Here is a 19,503-nt window from a genome sequence, read left to right as displayed (position 1 = left end):
GCAGTGATTTTGGAGCCCCCCAAAATAAAGTCTGACACCATTTCCACTGTTTCCCCATCTATTTCCCATGAAGTGATGGGACCAGATGCCATGATCTTCATTTTCTGAATGTTGAGCTTTAAGCCAACATTTTCACTCTCCTCTTTCACGTTCATCAAGAGGTTTTTTAGTTCCTCTTCACTTTCTGCCCTAAGGGTGGTGTCATCTGCATATCTGAGGTTCTTGATATTTCTCCCAGCAATCTTGATTCCAGCTTGTGCTTCTTCCAGCCCGTCGTTTCTCATGATGTACTTTGCATATAAGTTAAATAAGCAGGGTGACAATATACAGCCTTGACATACTCCTTTTCCTATTTGGAACCAGTCTGCTGTTCCATGTCCAGTTCTAACTGTTGCTTCCTGACCTGCATATAGGTTTCTCAAGAGGCAGGTTAGATGGTCTATGTAAACTTTAGAAGTTGTTATTTTTAGTATGTTAATGGAGTCCCTCTCCTAAATTTCTGTGTATCTCAGATGCTACTTCAGCATGCCACACAAATTTGAACATCTACCATATAGCCATCCGAAGGTTTGGGAAACATTTGAAGTTTTAGAGGATCCAAAAACATTACATCAAAATCTTAGCACGCATTTCATGTTGAAAAGGAAAAGAAAGTATTTTTCTTCTCTCGTATCCTAATCATGAGGCTTCAGTTGTAAACAAAACATGAAAATACCTACAGAATACGTCTCCTCTGAGATTAAATGGGCCTTATAAAAAAAAAAAAAAAAGCTACTGAATTTTCTTCAGTTTTTTAAAAAACTGCGTTAAGAGCTGGCAAGCATGGGAGAAGGCCCACTACCTGAGAATATAGAGAGGAAAAAATAGTGTTCATTTAAATTTTTTCTTTCTCCTTCTTAGAGTTTACTCCAATATGCTTAATCTTTGTTTCTTCAGGGTACTGTTAAGTGTCAGTAAAAAAATAAAAGGTTAGGTTCAACAAATAATTGCCATTGGAAGCAGTTATTTTGTGATTTAAGGCATATGTCTTTTGCATGTTCTTTATGTTTCTTTATTATGAACATTTTGTATACCCATTCTTTATTTAATTTAAATTATATTTTTTTCTTTAACCAGTTTTTCAACCAGGTTAGCAATTCCATTTATAAATTAAGCATAGCATTTAACTGCTTCCTATCTGCAAGATTATGATCCAGGCTTTGGGTTTGAAAATATAAAGGAAAGATGACAGAAGATTTCTGCACTGGAAAAGCACAACTATGGCTGTAGCAGTTTCTACTTAATATGGTAATAGCCAACTTAAAACACCTCCACCACCATTGCATTCTCTATTCTTTTTTACATACTTGGCACTCAAAAGTATTGATTGCCTGCTTGAACTTTCTATAGTTTTAAAGCTTATAAATATATTTATATACATTCCTCTCAAGCAGTGAATTTTTAAGGGGAACATAAGGAAAATTACATACTCTAAAATTAGCTCAAATACAATTTCTCTGTGATTTTAATGAAAATATTACTTAATTTCCTAAAATCTAAAAAAAGAGAAGTAATGGTTTTTCCAGTAGTCATGTACAGATGGGAGAGTTGGATCATAAAGAGGTTGAGTGCTGAAGTATTGCAGCTTTTGAATGGTGGTGTTGGAAAAGACTCTTAAGAGTTCTTTGGACAGCAAGTAGATTAAACCAGTCATTCTAAAGGAAATCAATTCTGAATATTCGTTGGAAGAACTGATGCTGAAGCTGAAGCTCCAATACTTTGGCTACCTGATACTAAGAACCAACTCATTGGAAAAGGTCTTGATGATAGGAAAGATTGAGGACAGGAGGAGAAGTGGGTAACAGAGGATGAGATGGTTGAATGGCATCACTGACTCAATGGACATCAGTTTGAGCAAACTCCATGAGATGGTGAAGGACAGGAAAGCCTATTGTGTTGCAGTCCATGGGTTTGCAAAGAGTTGGACACGACTTAGTGACTAAACAACAATGCAATTTTGACTAAAAGAAAAATTTATATAAATAGAGAATTTATACACATGCAAAAATAAATACAAATTCTTTAGTTTCTCATATTTTCTGAAATTATTTGATGGTAATACTCTTACTTCCACAAAAATTCATTGTAATTTCTAATTTTGTTTTACACATGTGTAATCATTTAAATTAGTGTGAATATTTATTGATATTTTGAAATTAAATCTGCTTTTACTTGTATGTATTTCAAAAGTCTTACTGCAATTAAAATATGGGAAAATTTAAGGCAAAGAAAAAACATTTCCATGCTCAAAATCCATTTAAGATTAGAGAGACATGACGATTACATGTAATGTGGCACAGAAGGAGGAAAAAGGCAATTAAAGACTGATACATCTCAAGAAATGTGAATATGAATTTTTAGATAATATTGTTGTATTTATGCTACATTTCCTAATTTTGAAAACTTCCCTGTGGTTATGAAATTTTTTGTTTACCCTTGGGATATAAACATTAAATTATTTATGAGTGTCAGAAAGATACCCTGGAGGAGGAAACGGCAACCCAATCCATTATTCTTGCTGGGAAATTCCATGGGCAGAGGGGCCTGGCAGGCTACAGTCCATGGATTCACAAAGAGTCAGACATGACTAAGTACAAAAGTATTTTATTCACTCATTTGTTCAACATAATGGTATATGCAAATATATATTTCTGGTGTATTTATAGAGAGAGAATGAAAAAGGAGAAAATGGAGCAAAATGTAAAGAAGAAAAATGGGCCATAGTTGGGGAATCTGTATAAAAGGTGTATGTGATTTTCTTATGTTATACTTCTTGTTTTTTGTTTCAAATTATGTCAAGACAAAGCCACCCTCCCTAAAAAAGGAAAAAGAAATTATGGGCAATTACAAGAAAAATGATAAAGCAACATTTTAATTCGATTAAAAGGATAATTTCCTACAAGTGGGGCTTCCCTTATAGTCGGTAAAGAACCCACCTGCAATGCAGGAGACCCCAGTTCGATTCCTGGGTCAGGAAGATCAGCTGGAGAAGGGATAAGCTACCCATTCCAGTATTCTTGGGCTTCCCTTGTGGTTCAGTTGGTAAAGAACCCACCTGCAACATGGGAGACCTGGGTTCGATTCCTAGGTTGTAAAGATGCCCTGAAGAAGGGAAAGGCTACCCACTTCAGTATTCTGGCCTGGAGAATTCCATAGAATACAGTGGCCATTGCAAGCCAATACTTTGTCCACCTGTTGTAAAGAACCATCTCATTGGAAAAGACCCTGATGCTGGGAAAGACTGAAGGTGGGAGGAGAAGGGAACAACAGAGGATGAGATGGTTAGATAGCATCATGTACTGGATGGACATGAGTTTGAGCAACTTCTGGGAGCTGTGATGGAAGGGAAGCCTGGCATGCTGTAGTGCATGGTGTCCCAGAGTCCGAGACAACTGAGCAACTAAAATGAACTGAACTGAACAGTCCAGTCCATCAGTTCACTCGCTCAGTCATGTCCGACTCTTTGTGACCCTGATGTCCATTGAGTCAGCTTACCTGGCTGTCACCAACTCCCAGAGCCTGCTCAAACTCATGTCCACTGAGTCAGCGATGCCATCCAACCATCTCATCCTCTGTTGTCCCCTTCTCCTCCTGCCTTCAATCTTTCCCAGCATTAGGGTCTTTTCCAGTGAGTCAGCTCTTCACATCAGGTGGCCAAAGTACTGGAGTTTCAGCTTCATCAGTCCTTCCAATGAATATTCAGGACTGATTTTCTTTAGGATTGATTGATTGGTTGGATCTCCTGGCAGTCCCAGGGACTCTCAAGAGTCTTCTCTAACACCACAGTTCAAAAACATCAATTCTTTGGTGCTCAGCTTTCTTTATAGTCCAACTCTCACTATAGCCAAACTCTGGAAAAACCATAGCTTTGACTAGATGGACCTTTGTTGGCAAAGTAATGTCTCTGCTTTTGAATATGCTATCTAGGTTGGTCATAGCTTTTATTCCAAGAGCAAGCATCTTTTAATTTCATAGCTGAAGTCACCTTCTGTGGTGATTTTGGGGCCCAAGAAAATAAAGTCTCTCACTGTTTCCACTGTTTCCCCATCTATTTGCCATGAAGTGATGGGACTAGATGCCATGATCTTAGTTTTCTGAGTGTTGAGTTGTAAATCAACTCAGGAGGCAAGTCAGGTCGTCTGGTATTCCCACCTCATGAAGAATTTTCCACAGTTTGTTGTGATCCACACAGTCAAAGGCTTTGGTGTAGTCAATAATGCAGAAGTAGATATTTTTCTGGAACTCTCTTGCTTTTTCGGTGATCCAGTGGGTTTTGGCAATTTGATCTCTGGTTCCTCTGCCTTTTCTAAATCCAGCCTGTTGGATTTAGAAGTTCCTGTAAAACTTCCGTGTTGCCAGAGTCGGAGTCGGGGCAGAGATAGAGAGATTCATTCTGTGGAGCCGCAGCCAGAGCCAGGACCAGGAGTCGAATTCATCCCTACCTGGTGCATCTTTGGCTGAGCGTGAGGAGGACAACACCCCAATTTAATCATACGGTACCATACCTCACATTACACAGGGCAGCTAAGCCCCAGGAACAGGGGAGCCTGGTGGGCTGCCGTCCATGGGGTCGCACAGAATCAGACACGACTAAAGCGACTTAGCAGCAGCAGCAGCAGCAGCAGCAGCAACAGCAGCAGCTAAGCCCAAGCACCACAACTACCGAGCCCGTGCTCCTCAACAAAAGAAGCCACCACTTTGAGAAGCCTATACAATGCTGTTAGTGAGTAGCCTCTGCTCACAGCAACTAGAGAAAGCCTGAATGCCGCAAGGAAGAAAGATCCAGCACAGTCCAGAAAAAAAAATAAATAAATAAATAAAGAGAAATGCAGGCTGTGTCGGCCTGAGAGGTGGTTGCACTGCTAGTGCTGCTACGGATGCTGCTGGTGCTGCAGGAGCCCTGTGGGCAGTGCACTGGTGCCTGCCGCCCAGGCGGGATCGCCATCGCTATCCAGCCATTCTCCCAGCCCCAGCTCCTGGCCAGGTCATCAATTCAAAAGAGCAGTGATTCCAGCCTTTCTGAACAATGTATCCTATTTTGGGGTACACTTACCACTGAGGGTAATTTTTTTTTTTTTTTTACAAGAAGAAAACTTGGGAGGAGAGCTATCTACAAGGAAAGGATGTGTAGCTATTCAGAGAGATGTCTTAAAGTGCCTGGGACTCCTGGAACAAAGACCCTTTGGAAGCAGGTATCATTGTGTCAGAGTAAATGGTCTCTTGGCATGATAAGTGCCTCATCTTCCCCTTTCCCCTCACCCAGATTTCCTTCTCAGGAGAAAGGAGCAATGACACCCCACAAGAGACAGACCTAGACTTGCCCGAGAGTGTTCAGGAATCTCCTGTAGAGGCGTGAATTCATGGGGGTTTGCTGCAGGGTCGGAGGCAATGAGTGCAGCAGTGCACGCACAGAACCTTTTGAGGGAGATCACCATTATTTTCATTACCTCCACCACAGTCTGGCCTCAGGTCAAACAACAGAGAAGACAGCCCCACCCATCAACAGCAATAAAGGATTAAAGATTTACTGAGCATGGCCCTGCCCATCCAAACAAGATCCAGTTTCCCCCTCAGTCAGTCTCTCCCATTCAGAAGCTTCCTTAAGCTTCTTATCCTTCTCCATCAGAGGGCAGACAGACTAAAAACCACAGTCACAGAAAACTAACCAAACTGATCACATAGACTACAGCTGGCCTAACTCAATGAAACTATGAGCTATGCCATGCAGGACCACCCAAGATGGACAGGTCATGGTGGAGAGTTCTGACAAAACGTGGTCCACTGGACAAAGGAATGGCAAACTATTTCAGTACGCTTGCCTTGAGAGCCCATAAACAGCACAAGAGACAAAAAGATAGGACAAAAAGATAGGAGTTCATGAAAATGAACTCCCCATGTCAGTAGATGCCCAATATGCTACTGAAGATAGTTGGAGAAATAACTCCAGAAAGAATGAAGAGATGGAGCCAAAGGAAAAACAATACCCAGCTGTGGATGTGACTGATGATAGAAGCAAGGTCTGATGCTGTAAAGAGCAATGTTGCATAGGAACCTGGAATGTTAGGTCCATGAATCAAGGCAAATTGGAAGTGGTCAAATAGGAGATGGAAAGAGTGAACATTGACATTTTAGGAATCAGTGAACTAAAATGGACTGGTATGTGTGAATTTAATGCAGATACCCATTATACCTACTACTGTGGGCAAGAATCATTTAGAAGAAATGGAGTATCCATCATAGTCAACAAAAAGAGTCCAAAATGCAGTTCTTGGAACCAATCTCAAAAATGACAGAATGATCTCTGTTCATTTCCAAGCCCAACCATTCAACATTACAGTAATCCAAGTCTATGCACTGACCAGTAATGCTGAAGAAATTGAAGTTGAATGGTTCTATGAAGACCTACAAGACCTTCTATAGCTAACTCCCCCAAAAGATGTCCTTTTCATTATGGGGGACTGGAATGCAAAAGTAGGAAGTCAAGAGAAAAGTGGAGTAACAGGCAAATCTGGCTTTGGAGTATGAAACAAAGCAGGTCAAAGGCTAACAGAGTTTTGCCAATAGAACTCACTGGTCATAGCAAACACCCTCTTCAACAACACAAGAGAAGTCTCTACACATAGACATCACCAGATGGTCAATACCAAAATCAGACTGATATATTCTTTGCATCCAAAAATGGAGAAGCTCTATACAGTCAGCAAAAACAAGACTCGGAGCTGATTGTGGCTCAAATCATGAACTGCTTATTGTCAAATTCAGACTTAAATTGAAGAAAGTAGGGAAACCCACTAGAACTGAAGAGTCCATGGGGTCGCAAAGAGTAGACAGGACTGAGTGACTTTCACTGTTGCTTTTCACTTCCTACAAGTATCTTAATAATCAGAAGATAATTTACTTCTTTGTTAAAGCATGTCAAAATTTATCACAAAAATAAAATTTTTATTTTAATTGATTTAAAATTATGAATGAGTTTCTAAGAGATTTAAATAGTATTATAAATAATCATGGTCTATCTTTAAATCATTGTACCTGCCTCTTTTTTAATTTATTATTTAATAATAATCTTTCAAGATGCTTTCTGTGGGGAGGGTGTTATGTTATTGAAAATCATCAACATTTCTGTAGTTAGATAAGTTGATCTTGATTTCTCTCTTTCTGTCTCTCTCTCTCACACACACACACCCATGAACTCACGTAAATAGATGTTGTTCATGTGGTGTTGAATAAGATAAACTTTCTCATGTTTAATTTCTAAAAGTATACCAAAGCTTTAAGTTTGTTTTTTTTTTTTGGTAAGGAGTGAAAGTGTTAGTTGCTCAGTTGTGTCCAACTCTTTCTTTGTAATGCCATGGACTGTAGCCCCTCAGGCCCTTCTGTCCATAAGATTCTCCAGGAAAGAATACTGTAGTGGGTTGCCATTCCCTTCTCCAGGGGATCTTCCCTGACCTAGGGATTGATCCCAGGTCTCCCGCATTGCAGGCAGATTCTTTATCATCTGAACTGCCTGACTCATACATTAGAATAATTTTTCATAGTATTAAGGAAGATAAATATCCTATAGAAATTCAGTTAATTATACTTAACTATTTTGGGATTTCATAGCTGGATTTGACTAACTATGAATTCCTCAGGAGTAGTAATTTGAACCATAACTTGAATGCCCTCAAATTAAAAGCTTAGCTTATTCTGTTACTCTTCATGTTTTTCCTCTTCCAAAGAGATATTCTTCTATACAGGGTCTTTAAATAGTTTCCACTTCTTTACTCCATTAAATGGTCTTTTGGTACCCTGTGGACTGCCCCATTAAGACAGCTGTGAATGTGGTAATTTTCATGAGAAGAGGTCAATGACAGGGAGCAGTGCCTCAAGGTTACTCAGAACCTCATAGCTTTTGATTAGTAAATTAATTTGGAAAAAACAAAGTCTTCCATGTATCCATTTTCAAAATTTTCTTTAGTAAAATTTAATGATTTTTCTACAGTTTTATGTATGTTCATGCTGATTTTCCCTGGCTATTTAATATTTTTAAATGTTGATTATATTTTAATCATATTTTATGGTTAGAGCTGCTGTAAATTAAAAGCATTGTCTGGGAATTAGCTATCAGATGAAAATTTCTCTTAAGTGTTTTATACTTTAGCTGTTGGTTTAAATAATTTTGAACATTTAATAAAGCTATTCTTCACTATGCAAAGAAAGTATACTTACAATTCCAACTGAGCATAAATTTATATACAAAAATAAATGTTGTATTTTTCCAAAATAAATTTTTTTGTCTGTTGAGGTAATGGTAATTTTTTTCTTTTTTATATTGATGTTGTCTGCTAAGTCACTTCAGTCAAGTCTGACTCTTTGTGATCCTATGGACTGTAGTCTGTCAGGCTCCTCTGTCCATGGGATTCTCTAGGCAAGACTACTGGAGTGGGTTGCCATGCCCACCTCCAGGGAATCTCCTGATCCAGGGATTGAACCCACATCTCTTACATCTCCTGCATTGGCAGTTGTGTTATTGATTACATAAATTAACTTACTAGTACTGCACAAACCTTGTGTTTTTATTATAGTTCATCTTTAAAATTGTCTGTTGTCATTTAAGTACTCTATACAACTTTTTCGGAGAAGGCAATGGCACCCCACTCCAGTACTCTTGCCTGGAAAATCCCATGGACGGAGGAGCCTGGTAGGCTACAGTACATGAGGTCGCTAAGAGTCAGACATGATTGAGCAACTTCACTTTCACTTTTCACTTTCATGCATTGGAGAAGGAAATGGAAACCCACTCCAGTGTTCTTGCCTGGAGAATCCCAGGGATGGGGGAGCCTGGTAGGCTACTGTCTATGGGGTCACACAGAGTTGGACACGACTGAAGTGACTTAGCATACAACTTTTTTAGATAATAATAATAAAACTGTCCTATGCTAGACATATTCTAGACTCTAAACCACCTACATGAGAGCAGCAATATTATAATGCCCAAATAAGACATAAACTGGGGCTTCCCAGTTAGCGCTAGTGATAAATATCCACCTGCCAGTGCAGGAGACATAAGATACAAGGGTTCTATCCCTAGGTCAAGAAGATCCCCTGAAATAGGGTATGGTGACCACACTCCAGTATTCCTGCCTGGAGAATCCCATGGAGAGAGGAGCCCAGGGGACTATAGTCCATAGAGTTACACAGAGTTGGACACGACTGAAATGACTTGGCACTCATGCACCCATGGTCAGACATGAACTAATGTTACAAAATGTTTACCTAGGTAATATATTAAACCAAGTTTTCTCCGACTTCCAAGTTTAAACTCCGTCATTTTTTTTTTTTTATATAATTGCATTTACTGCCTTTTTCTGTATTTTCTGCTTTTTAAATATCCACCAGTGTACTAAAATACTCAACTAACTTAACAGATAGAATTAACAAATCAATTCTATGTTATTTTATATTTTCCTGAGCTAATGGGAAAAAAGTTTAATTTAAAAAATATATTCAGTACTTACACCAGAAACTGTTGTACAAATATAAATGTTGAACATATACAACACAGATATAGACTTATAGGTTTTACTTATGGATGTATATATATAAATACTATACAGGTAAACCAAATCACTTGAAGTCTTTCAGGATATATAGAATAGCAAATCTTCACAAATTAATATGCACAATTACTTTACAACCACCATCCCTAAAGCTTTTATTATAAACTTGATAGAATTAGCCTAAAATTTATACATGGGGATAACTTGGAAAATGTTGAAAGAAAACTGGTTGCATCAATGTAGGCCATTCTATTATAATTCTTAATAATTATTATGGCAGATACAGATAGATGTATAAATGAAATACAAGGAAAATTTTAAATCAATATTAAAAGCTGTACTGATTTTTGTAAAATGTGACTTAGATCACTACCTCATATTTTACACAAAAACAGTTATAGGCAGATTCGATATTTGCGTGAGACATAAACTAGAAGAATGGGACAATTTGTCAAAATAAAGTGATTGCAAAATAATTAATCTCTATATTAAAATAAATCTCACAGATTAAGAAAAATATATGAGGAAATTGTTTACAACATATGTTAGTAAGAGATTCTTCTCTTAGTTTAAAAGTGAATCTTAAAAGTAAATTGAAAAGAATTATTCAAGCTTAAACACGAAAGTGTGAAAAAGTCTTAATTTTAAGAAAAAGTCCAAAAGCATGTATGTGTGTACTTAGTTGCTCAGTTATGTCCTACTCTCTGTGGCCCTATGGACTGTAGCCTCCCAGGCTCCTCTGCCCATGGAACTTTCCAGGATACATCACTGGAGCGGGTTGCCATTTCCTACTCCAGAGGATCTTCCTGACCCAGGGATTGAACCCACACATTTTGTGTCTCCTGCATTGGTAGGCAGATTCTTTACCACTAGTGTCATGGGGATATTAAGAAAGAGTTCAAAAGCATATATAATGTTTAAATTAATGTGGTGCATAGTGAAGAACCCAATCCATCTGCCAGTGCAGGAGATTCAAGAGGGTTCAATCCCTGGACTGGAAATCCCCTAGAGAAGGAAATGGCAACCCATTCCAGTATTCTTACCTGGAAAATCCCGTGGACAGAGGAGCCCAGGGGGATAATGGGGTCACAAAAGAATCAGACATCACTGAGAACACAGTACAAAATTAAATAAACAAAATGAAACAACAATGCCTTTTTATTGTAAATTGGAAAAAGTAGAAACAATGATAATGTCCAGTGTTATCAAGACCTTTGGGAAATGACCAGTGGGCTCATACATCAAGATCAAGTGGGAATTTATCTTTGATGTGAAAGAATGGTTCAACATATGTGAATCAATAAATGTTATGTGTTTATTGTATGAATAAAAGGTGAAATGATATAATCATCACTAGAGATGTTGAAAGCTTCTCCTCTAAGACATATTAACTTGAAATCCTAGAGCACAATTAAGCAATAAAAATATAGTCATCCAAATCAGAAAAAAATAAGTAAATTTTCTGTTTTCTGATGATATAACTTATATATAGAAAATTCTACAGACTCCACCAAAATATATTAGAACTAATCATCATATTTAGTAAAGTTACAGAACATAAAATCAATATCCAAAGCATATTGTATTTCTACATATTTATAATGAAATATCTGAAAAAATAAAATAAGCAGTTTCATTCACAATAGAACTAAGAGCAATACAATACTTAGAATGAATTTAACCAAGATGAGAGCTTTCTACACTATAAAATGAATGACTGTAATAAAAGAAATTGGAGAAGACACACACATTGGAAGAATTAATATTGTTAAATTTTTCATACTACCCAAAGTCATCTATAATTTCAATTTAATTCAATCCAAATTACAATTCCAACTAAAGACGGAATTCCAATGAAATTTTTAGCAGAAGTGAAAAAATATTCCCAAATTCACAGGGAATAACTAAAGATGGAAAGTATTCAAATCAATTCCCTAAAAGAAAAACAAAGCAGAAGCATCAGACTTCTTGATTTGAAACTATATTACCAAGCAAAATGCAACTCTTATTATTATAGTAATCAAAGAAAGTGAAAGAAAGAAAGGGATGTCACTCAGTCATGCCTGACTCTGTGACCCCATGGATAGTAGCCTGCACCAAGCTCCTCCATCCATGTGATTTTCAAGGCAAGAGTACCGGAGTGGGTTGCCACTTCCTTCTCCAGGGAATCTTCCCAACCTAGGGATCAAACCCAGGTCTCTCACATTGTAGACAGATGCTTTACCATCTGAGCCACCAGGGAAGTCCATAGTAATCAAAACACTATTTTAAAACAGCGTACAAATATATATATAAATCAGTGCAATAGTTTAAGAGCCTAGAAATAAACCCTGGCATATATGGTAACAAATACTTAATAAGATAGTCACAAATACTCAATGAGGAAAGAATAGTCTGTTTAATATATGGTTTTATGGAGGAGAAAATGCATATCCACATACAGAAGAAAAAAATTTGGCTCCTAACTGATACCACTCACCAAAAAATAACTCAAAATAGATTAAAAACATAAAGATAAAACTTGACATAAAACTCCTAGAAGAAAACATATGGAAAAAGATACCTAACATTGGTATTTGCAATAACTTGTGACCATGATACCAAAAACACAGGAAACAGGAAAAGCAATAAGAGTGAAACAGACAACTTACAGAATGGAAAAAAAATAATAATAATTACATATCATCTTTTTGATTAGGGGTTAATATTCAAAGTACATGAGAAACCAATACAGCTCAATAGCAAAAAATAATCTGATTTAAAAATAGAGAGACGATCAGATTTTTTTTTTTTTTCCAAAAAAGAAATACAAGTGGCCAAAAAATACATGAAAGGTGATCCATTACTAATCAGGAAAACTAAAATCACAATGAGATATTACCTTACACCTGTTAGAATGGCTATCATTACCCCATGGACTGCAGCCTACCAGGCTCCTCTGTCCATGGATTTTCCAGGCAAGAGTACTGAAGTGGGGTGCCATTGCCTTCTCTGATTAAACAGGTAAGAGGTAGGTATTGGTAAGGATATGGAAAAAAAGAGACTCCTTGTGCACTGTTGGTAAAGATATAAAGTGACACTCAATGTTTTCTTTAGTGTTAAACATACTTTTTGCTGTTTTTTCTTTTGATAACATTTAGCTTTTAATCAAAATAAAAATGCAGCTTTATTATGGATACTTTAACAATCACAGGTAAGCCTAAATAAGAAAATTTGAATCATTCATTATAAAACAACTGCAAGAAATAAATAAGTAGAAGAATAAATATATATATACATATATACTCAACTCACAGAGAAATATAAATTAGTGAGTCTAAATAAATTATAATGATATAATATTAGGATATAGTTTCTTTCTTCTGTTCAATTATTCAACCATAAACAGAAATATCAATATATGTTGCATTTTAGAAACCAGAAATACATGTTCAAAATAAATCATAAGGTTTATCATTTGCGATTACACTAAATATTAGTATGATGATTGGAACAGAGGATCAAAAACATTTTTATGTTGATATTTTTGAAGACTGTAAAAGCACAAGCTCCAGTTATTTGAAAAAAACATTTGCTCTAATTTTATCCAATTATATGTCAACATAATTGTCACTACTTCTTCCTAGGAAACAAAACATTTTTGAGGTATACTTTTTGATGAATTAGTAACCCAACAGGAAATCCTGCTAATAAATGTATATATTATTCAGTTTCATAAGAGGGAAAAAAATGTGTCAGATATGAAGTGCACCGGTGTGGGGCAGGAGTGAGGGAGTGATGCCTGGAACTGAGAGTCAGGAGCTTTATTGGTGATTCAGTGTGTTCTGTGCAACTCCAATTAATACATTATCTTTCCCCATTTTATTTTTTAAAATTAATTTATTTATCTTAATAGGAGGCTAATTACTTTACTATATTATGGTGGTATTTGCCATATATTGACATGAATCAGCCACAGGTGTACATGTGTCCCTCCATCCTGAACCCCCCTCCCACCTCCCTCCCCATCTTATCCTTCTGAATTGTCCTACTGCACTGGCTTTGAGTGCCCTGTTTGGGCACCATCAAACTTGAACTGGTCATCTATTTCACATATGGTAATATACATGTTTCAATGCTATTGTCTCAAATCATCCCACCCTCATTTTACTATCTTGTCTACAGGACTGCTGAATTCTATTAGATTCTCTGTAATATACTTTCCTTTTCTACAGATCTGTTATTCAATTTTACATTTCAGTATATTTAATATCAAATAGTTTAACTCATTCCACTTTTTTCCAATACATATAAATTTTACTTTAATTTGTTGAAAAATCCAAAGCAAGATTTAGCCTGATCTGAGTTTCTGAATGCTAAGTGATATGTGAATATCTATCTATATGTATGTGTGTGTGCATATGTGTGTGTATGTGTGCACAATAAAGGACATAAATAGTATGGACCTAACAGAAGCAGAAGATATTAAGAAGAGGTGGCAAGAATACACAGAAGAATTGTACAAAAAAGATCTGAGACTCTCTAGGGCTCAGACCAATAGCCTTTTGTCATGGATGCCCTCAACAAGAGTCAGCAGCCTCCACATAATGCAGAGCCTGGCAACCAAATAAATTTGAGTCATTATCATCACTAGAATTCCCACAGTAGCTGTTGCTGTTCAGTCACTCAGTCATGTCTGACTGTTTGCGACCCTATGGACTGTAAAACACCAGGCTTCTGTCCTTCACCATCCCCCGGAAATTGCTCAAACTCATGCCCATTGATTTGGTGATGCCATCCAACCATTTCATCCTCTGTTGTCCCCTTCTCCTCTTACCTTCAATCTATCCCAGCATCAGGGTCTTTTCAAATGAGTAAATTCTTTGCATCAGGTAGCCAAAGTATTGGAGCTTCAGTCTCAGCATCAGTCCCTCCAATGACTATCAGGATTGATTTCCATTAAGATTGACTGGTTTGATATCCTTGCAATCCAAGGGACTCTAAAGAGTCTTCTCCAACACCACAGTTCAAAAGCATCAATTCTTCAGCACTAAGTTTTCTTTAAAGTCCAACTCTCGCATCCATATATAACTACTGGAAAAGCCAAAGCTTTGACTAGACGGACCTTTGTTAGCAAAGTGATGTCTCTGCTTTTTAATATGCTGTCTAAGTTGGTCATTGTTTTCTTCCAAGGAGCAAGTGTCTTTAAATTTCATGGCTTCAGTCACCATCTGCAGTGATTTTGGAGCCCAATAAAGTAAAGTCTCTCAATGTTTCCATTGTTTACCCATGTATTTGCCATGAAGTGATGGGACCAGATGCCATGATCTTCATTTTTTGAATGTTGAGTTTTAAGTCAGCTTTTTCACTCTCCTCTTTCACCTTCATCAAGAGGCTCTTTAGTTCCTTTCTACCATAAGGGTGGTGTCATCTGCATATCTGAGATCATTGAAATTTCTCCCAGCCATCTTGATTACAACTTGTGCTTCATCCAGTCCAGCATTTTGCATGATGTACTATGCATATAAGTTAAATAAGCACAGTGACAATATACAGCCATGATATACTCCTTTCCCAATTTGGAACCAGTCCATTGTTTCATGTGAGATTCTAACTGTTGCTTCCTGATTTATTTTCTGACTATATGATTTAAGGTGATTTTTCCCTTCTTTTTTTTTTGTCTATTTTTGTCTAATAGTCTAAATTATTCTGTACTTATAGATAAATGATTTATAAATTCATGTGAAAAGATTAAGTAACATGTTAAGTAAATAATATGAATTTACAATTAACAGTTACTAAAATAAAAAAATGTAATCATTAAATCACACTCCTTGCCAAAAACATCATGTTAAAATATATGTCAATGTAATCCACATTTTGCATTTTTTTGCATTAAAAAGATTGTATACATATATTTATTTCCAATTTTAAAGAATGCCCTTTATTCATTCTTTTTTGGATTCTAAAGAAGTGAATTCTTTGGTGAGAACAGTCAATATTGTCAATAGAAATATAATTTGAATCTATTGCTGTATACAAAATGTTTGTTGCTTTTTCAGACATTTCCTTGTGAACTTTTCTATACAAAAATGGACTTTTCTCCCCTTAGGTTATATTTCACAAGGATTAGGAGTACTATGTTTCTTTCTTTTTATATCTGCCATGAAAACTCTGCCTGCATAAAATGGGCCAAACTGGCTAATTTTCTACAGCTATTTCTGATAGTCACTATGAACAAGAATAATAAGTGAGATATGTAACCCAAGTCCTCCCACTGGGAAGAGACTTCATCATCATCTGTCTAACACTGATGTAGCTCCTTAAATGAAGGATTTAATACTGAGCTCATTTTGGAAATATACCAGAGCCATCTTTGCTCACTAATGCCTGCTGGAAGTTGAAATGCTATAGTGGAAATATTTCAAAAGTGACTCATAAGATAAACCATGCGTTTGTCTGAACCTTAGGATACTTAATATTTAACACCTTTCTTTCACTTAATATATATTAAAAGACTAATAATTGGTTTGCATGTTCACATTACTTTGCCGACAAAGATTTGTATAGTCAAAGCTATGTTTTTTCCAGTAGTCATGTATGGATATGAGAGTTGTACTATAAAGAAAGCTGATCACTGAAGAACTGATGCTTTCAAACTGTGGTATTGGAGAAGAATCTTGAGAGTCCTTTGGACTGCAAGGAGATCCAACCTTTCAATCCTAAAGGAAATCAGTCCTGAATATTCATTGGCAGGACTGATGCCGAAACTGAAGTTCCAATACTTTGGCCACCTGATGTGAAGAACTGACTCATTTGAAAAGACTGTGATGCTGGGAAAGATTGAAGGCAGAAGGAGAAGGCGATAAGAGGATGAGATGGTTGGATGGCATCATTGACTCAATGGACATGAGTCTGAGCAAGTTCTGGTAGTTCGTGTTGGATAGGGAAGCCTGGGGTGCTACAGTCCATGGTGTCTCAAAGAGTTGGGTACAGCTGAGTGACTGAAATGAACTGATTCATATTTTTAATAATTCTATATATCAACTAATTAGTAATCAACTGTTGTTTACTTTTTACTTTATTAAAGTATAGAATTATATTAAGAATAAGTCATGCATCACAAATCAGAGGTGATTACATATGATTAGCAACAAGCAATCTTTCAGATAATCATACTTTGTGTGCATGTTCAGTCATTCAGTTGTGTTCTACTCTTTGTGACACCATGGACTGGAGCCCACCAGGCTCAGCTGTCCATGGAATTTTCCAGGCAAGAATACTGGTGTAGGTTGCCATTTTATACTCCAGGGGATCATCCCAACCCAGGGATTGAACCCACATCTTCTTCACATCACCTTCATCACAGGCAGATTCTTTAACACTGAACCACTGGGGAAGCCTCAATCATACTTTAAATCCACCTAAAAACATAATCAGCAACAATAGTAAAAATTAAGAGTAAATACAGAAAAGCATTAGTTGACATGAATTTCACTGAGTAATTTAACAGTATATTTTGAGGACTGAAATCAGTTTTATTACATGTACCTGTATTGACAAATACTAGACCATATCTGTGTCCTTATTTTAAAATACTGGGGACAAGCAAGTATCTGCTTCTGGAAGATGTAACAATGAGACAACTAAAACAGTTTTCTTACTAGGACTAGTAGCTTGCTTAGAGTTTACTTCAAGATCCTTACTTCACATTGTACATCAATTCAAAGCCAAAATATCACAAACTCTGCCTAATCTCAACCAGTTTCACACATTCCAATTTTCACCTTCAGATCACACAACCCCAGTTTTCAAAGTCTATAAGTATACTCTCCTCACTTCTCTTTCATGGAACACTCTCTCAAGTTGATGTTTCCTCTTATTTAGTAAGACTAACAAACAGCTTTGCTTACTCAACAGCTTTTCAGTGGTCTTTTATGAAGGAGGAGTCAACAGTACCAATGCATTTGAAACATTACATGGAACTAGATTCTTTTCCACAAATTTATTCTTAGAAAGAATCTCAGCTTAGCCCATACACAAATTTAATTGTAAGAATGTTAATTATAATACTGTGTTCAGTTCAGTCACTCAGTTGTGTCCCACTCTTTGCGACTCCATGGACCACAGCACGTCAGGCCTCCCTGTCCATCACCAACTCCCAGAGTTTACTCAAACTGATCTCCACTGAGTCAGTGATGCCATCCAACCATCTCATCTTCTGCCATCCCCTTCTCCACCTGCCCTCAATCTTTTCCAGCATCAGGGTCTTTTCAAACAAGTCAGCTCTTTGCATCAGGTGGCCAAAGTACTGGAGTTTCAGCTTCAACATCAGTCCTTCCAATGAACACCCAGGACTGATCTGCTTTAGGATGGACTGGTTGGATCTCCTTACAGTCCAAGATATAAGAATGTTAATTACACACACAAAAAAAGAACATTAATCACAATACTGTGTATAATAGAAGGAAAAAAATTCAACATTAGAGGATTTTTTACTTGAATTAACATACTTATTCATAGGATGGAATACCATAAAAATCATTAAAAAGCAAGTATTTAAAATAGACATAGTATTCTCTTAAAGGAAGTAAAGTGATAATCAAAATAATTATTGCCTTCTCTGTGTTAACTAATGAAAATAGTCATAGCCTAATAGTTGAACGTAGTGTTTTATTCAATGGGACTTTTTAGGACTTCAAGCCCAGGAGACAGCTTCTCAAGTAACCCTGAGAAAACTCCTCTGATGAAGCAAGGGGAAGAGTTGCGTTATATAGAAGTTTGTAACAAGGGTCGGGTAGTCTGAATGTCAAAAAATTGTTGTTAATTAAGGGAAATTAAATATCTCAAATTAAGAAATTTAGGCTTTTCTATGTATAGGAAGATGCAACAGTCTGGGCTTACTGAAATCATTCCTTTTCTGTGCATCTCAGTTACTGGGGTCAGTAGAGTTTGAGCAAGCTCTGGGAGTTGGTGATGGACAGGGAAGCCTGGTGTGCTGCAGTCCATGGAGTTGTAAAGAATTGGTCACAGCTGAGCAAGTGAACTGAACTGATGTCTGCAGAACCATGTTTATCTGCACAGCTCTCCTCCTGCGAAATTTTCCCCCTTGGTGCCCATGCTCTTAGCCTCCTTCTACTACACTCTATATTCTAGTTATACTGAAATTCTTTCAGATTCTACAATGTTCTATGTGCTCTCCACACACATAGTCCTTTCCTGGAGAAGGAACTGGCAACCCACTCCAGTATTCTTGCCTGGGGAATCCCGTGGACAGAGGAGCCTGGCGGGTTACAGTCCAGCAAAGAGTCTGACACGACTGACCACGTGTACGCACACACACACCCTGTGCTCTTAGCATCCATGCTTCGCTGTGCCTATGCCTAGTACAGACTTTCTCTTTGCCCAGTTAGTGTTTATGAGCATTCAGATCTCAGCTCCAACTTTGGCTGCTCAGTCATTTCATTGTCTGTTCAAACTAGTGATTCTCCCAATCATGGATCCTGCTAGATTACATCTTCTAGGTAAACACACTGGTGTAACTGATAAGTCCGCCTTCCTCTCTCATACTTCCTTAGAGTCCGTGATGTCCTTCGGTTTTTGTCAATAAGAAGTGTGTTTCAGGGAAAGGATGTTACAGCAGAGAAAAGGCTTTTGAATTCCAAGAGCTGGGGCACAGGGGAACTAAGAAGATGGAGTGTTGGAGCAAGGCTTCTGGTAGCTCTCAACTCCTGTCCAGAAATGATTCCTTGGAGAATCTCCCTGGAGAATCGTGGGAGGAGTTTCAGGGGAAGCCAGGCATGGTGTGTGCTCCTACAAATGGAATTACAGGTCCCACCAGCAGAGAGGACAACAGACACTTCACGTGGGTCTGAGAGAAGAGAGTCCTTGTCTGTTCGAGCTGACACAGGTGACGAAGTCTCAGTTTTCCTATCTGTGGGTG

The sequence above is a fragment of the Bison bison genome, unplaced genomic scaffold (assembly GCF_000754665.1).
Source record: "Bison bison bison isolate TAMUID 2011002044 unplaced genomic scaffold, Bison_UMD1.0 scf7180017864489, whole genome shotgun sequence".
NCBI classification, from domain to species: Eukaryota; Metazoa; Chordata; class Mammalia; order Artiodactyla; family Bovidae; genus Bison; species Bison bison.
Note: the sequence above shows the minus strand (reverse complement) of the source record.